Here is a 4,437-nt window from a genome sequence, read left to right as displayed (position 1 = left end):
GCGGTTTGCAGTTCCTTTTGCAGAGCACTGGCCTGATTCTGCCTCCACTTACGCCTCTAGGTCATTGGGGCTATTTCCCTTGCTTTGGAGCGGTGCCTCACTGGCAGGCTCTCCTCCCGATGGGCAGCGCTGCTTTTCCCCTCTAGTCAAAGCCATACAGTCAAAGCCACCATGAGAAATGTCATTACCTTCATTGGATACACGAGTGAAGTAGAGGAGAGAAACACATATCTTGCAGGTAATTGATCTCAGAGCTAAATGAAACAAAAACTGATGGAGGGGACTTTGGTCACTCATGCCAGTCTTTTCATAGCCATATCGTGACAGCTTCACCCCAAACCTAACACCAAAGCAGCTCGTCTTTGCTTCTTTGCTCTTTCATAAGCTTAGAAACCAGCCATCAACCAGCCATCAACCAGCCTCCACCAATAAGACCATGCCCACAGGTCCCTTCCTTCTCCCCAGGAATGTCTTTACCATTCAGAGTCATCACCCAAGAACCATCAAAACCAGTTACCCACATTCCTCTGTCTAGCCCAGCTACCCTGTGCCCACAGCTGCAGCTACCAGTGCTGTAGGTATCTCCACCAGCTTATGTATGACTGCTGGGATTCACAGCCCCTTCCAGATGCTCTCTGTAACTCAGAATCTCTGCACAAAAAGCAATGCAAAACAATAGCTATCCCTTTCGCCTCCTCCTCCACCTTTTGGGTCACTTATCCGGTGAGGCGCCTAGGGTTCAAGGAGAGAAATGGACTGGGCAGAGCAGATTTCTGTGGATCTGAAATGGTTAAAAAGATTCCTGCCTCAGGACCGCTAAGGTCCAAAGGGTTCAGTCTCTATTTTATAATATGTAGTTCACCATATTTCGTCCTCAAGTCCCATGGGCTCTCACGGTTCTCAGAACAACCCTTTTCTATCTTACTTAGGCCACTCAGTTCAGTAAATGCCCCCAGGTTAGTCCAAGCCTTGTTAATATCTTCACCCATACAACCTCTGGGGAGAAAATAGCTTTTTATCATTAGGTGAAAATGGAACTGCCTGGAATAACAACACAAACATGGGTTTTAGCGCACAAGGAGAGATCCCAGGCCTTTTACTTAGGAACCTGCCAGACTGCTGTCGACCCAGCTGGCGTTGGAGAATTGGCTGTCACCGCAGGGAGAGAGGCGAGCCCTCGGCCCTCCCTGAACAGAGGGGCAAGCAGGAGGATCAAACAAAACAGTTAGAGGGGATAAAGCAAAGTATTACATTTTAATTGATCTAATCTTTGGCTCCCGGTGGAATTTGCAGAGATATCTTACTAGAATTACTCAAGTTTTATCAGGAGACGGCAATACTGGGAAAGTGCCTTTTGGACAGCAAACCGCTCCAGATCTGAACCGCATTAGCATTGGGACTGGCTGAGCAAAAGAGCCCCCCCAGCAGTTTCAAAGATGAGAGAAAAAAACTGGGGAGAGAGAGAAGATGCGAGATGTAAACCCATCTGGGCACACAAATGCATATGAGCACACACCCAGGCATATGCATAATGCATACCCTGTGGGGTCCCTCCAGTGTAAAACTTGTATTTACCTGTGAGCAGAAAATACAGGACCTACGGAGACACTAGAAAAGGCATCCAAATGACAGCAGCTTTTATGCATCCACTCCTTTTCTGAGGTCCATTTCTGCTCTGAGTGCAAACACTCTGAACATTTAAAAAAAAAACAAACCAAAAAAAAGCGAATTTAAAAAAAGAGAGAAGAGGGCAAGAGGGACATGAAAAAAAGTCTCCTTAAAATACAGACCCAGCTATAAAATACCATATGGGTGGAGCAAGCTAACAGGAGAGGTAAAAAGCAAAGACAGTGAGAAACCAGGTGGTTTCTCATCGTTTTTTTCCTGACATCCTCTGTCTGAGCAGATGACTGCAAGATCTTTGGCGAAGCAGAGGAATAATGTCTGGCTCTGTCAAGATCCCTCTTTATTCACTGCGGTGAAGGGGTGAAAAAACATCAGGTCTGATAAATGATTCATGGAGCCCTTTCTTCTGCTAATCTGTAAATAAATTTTAAAAAGCAGCTTCTTTTTGATGAATATATTCTGCTGCTCGTAAAAGCATGTTGGCCTTTAAACACAACACAGGCAGACTCAGATGTCTCTAGTGTTGCTGTCAGTACTTTGAAAGCCCAAGCCTGGCTCCTTGCAGAGTGCAGGGATGGAGGTTTTGCTGACTTACCTCAGCTGAGGATCTGCCTCTGCGGTCCCATGGCGCCAGATTCCTGGGCTCTGGCGAAGCCTTACCTCACCTCGTGCTCGCACCTTCACCGTTCTGTTTAGTCAGGGAGAGGGTAACATCCTGCAGATTTACAGATATGAAGGCCAGGAAGGACCTTTACGAACATCTCACACTGCATAACAAGCTCTAAATCCTCTCCTCCTTGTTGCACGAGCACTCTCGGAGCGTGCACATTTTACTGTTGCTGCATGGCAAACGCTTCTTTTCACACGCTGCTGGAAACAACAGAACAACCCTAACGTGCCCATCACCATGGCATCGCATCCCATTCCCTGCATATCCTCCTCAAAAGTATCTGCCGGAGACAGGCTCCTGTGCTTGACAACGCCAGGAATTTGACCCACCGTACCTAACCCTCAGCCCCTGGGCAAGCGGGCTCCAACCAGCAGCTGTGGGAAGGCTGTAACTGCCGTGGTCCACATCGCATGGAACCCTGGGCCCCCTGGAGAGGCTGCACTGCTGTTAGTTATGGGTTCTTTCCTCCCCTTACCACCACGAGTCTTGGGCTTTCTTTTTTTGGCCTTTTCTTTTTTTCTCCCATTTCCATTCAGCTACAGATAACAGCAACACCACGGGTGTGGATACACTTGGGCAGCAGACCTGCAACAGCCAAAGCACCTCTTCCCTTTCAGCTGGGGTGTTGCTGGGTTTCTCCCTGAGCGGACGGGCCTCGAACTGTCTCACAACTTTTGTGAGTATGGACAGGGAAGGAAAGAGAAAAAAAAGCGTGATTATACAAGGACATCTTTTATTTCAGTACATTCAAGACAAAAAGAAAAGAAAACAATTCAAGAACAGGATGTACCTTCACTCAAGGCTTTATCTCCCCTGCCCCTCTCCATTGTCATCTCTTTCCTTTTACAATCAGAAATTGCATAGAATTTGTTTTTCAATCAGAAAATTAAACTTGTCAATGTAAAACCCACGTCTGTACCAAGCAGAGGGTGAGCTGCTGCTGTTGCTAGGGAAGTAAATATTTTCCTTACATCAGATCCCGGGCTAACGGTTTTCTCAAATGCTGTGCGGCATCGTCGCTGCTAGACATGGGCTGTAAGTCACCCTCGGAGCTGAGGGTGCTCCGTGGGTCACGGGCAAGGGGAGCTCGCGAGCCTGGGGCAGAGCTCAGAGTCACTGGTTCGGGAGCGTGCAGAGCACGGGCTGCGGACGCTTCGGGGAGCCACAGCGGGCAGCAAATGCCACCTCCCTCCGCGGGCGGGAAAGGGCAGCCTTCCCCAGCACTCCCCGCCCTCGCCTGCTCCCACCTCACCTTCCTCAAAAGGCTCCCCCACCCGCATCCCAAAAACAGAAAGGAAAAAAAAGCAGAAGATAACCCCAGAACTAAACAAAAGACACAGAACCCCTGAAATTCCAGGCGTTTCAAGGCCTCTTTGAGTTCACTGTGTTTGTTGGTTGGTTTTTGGCATTTTTTTATATATATATATATGTATATATATATATTTTTATATATATATGTATTTTAACAACTCCTCAAATGGACTTCCATCAAGTGCTGCTTCTCACGGGGAGCATGTCCCATCCCACCCTTCCCTTCCTCCCTCAGTCCACCTGCCACACTCTGAAAAGGAAGAAGAGTTCAGCAGCTGAAACCTGGTGCCTTGGAGACTAGGTCCTGACGTACCCAAAATAAACCAAAACAAAATAATGACTCCTCCCCCTTCCCGTCCCTTATCTGGTCAAATAAAAAGGCCCCCCCCCCGCCCTTTGAGAACATCCCCCGGTAAGTCTACGTGATGGGGAGATGGCACCAGCATCCTTTCTCCTGGCCTGGGGTGGAGAAGTTCTATGAACCATTCTTGCCCCAGGGTGGGCAACATCTGCTACACCAGTTACCCACCACGTGTCCCTCCTTCCCGCCTCGGAGCCGCGCGGTGGCACGGAGACAACTGCTGGGGACAGGCCAGCTGGAGGAGCTCACTGCTGCTGCGTTGGGCTCCCGGAGACGCACGTCCTCTCGGACGCCGAAACCAAAGCCAACCCCTTGGCCAGGCCTGCGCGTCAGCCCAAAGGTCCGCCTTGCTCTGGAGAAGCTGGGTAACTGCTTTTAATTTAAAAACGAGTTGACATTGTACAAGTCCGTGTTCTGTAAAATGGAACAGGACCCTCTCGGCCCACCCCAACGCCCCCCTGCCCCAGCG

The sequence above is a fragment of the Egretta garzetta genome, unplaced genomic scaffold (assembly GCF_000687185.1).
Source record: "Egretta garzetta isolate BGI_Z169 unplaced genomic scaffold, ASM68718v1 scaffold365, whole genome shotgun sequence".
Lineage (NCBI taxonomy): Eukaryota > Metazoa > Chordata > Aves > Pelecaniformes > Ardeidae > Egretta > Egretta garzetta.
This window is presented reverse-complemented; position numbering follows the sequence as displayed.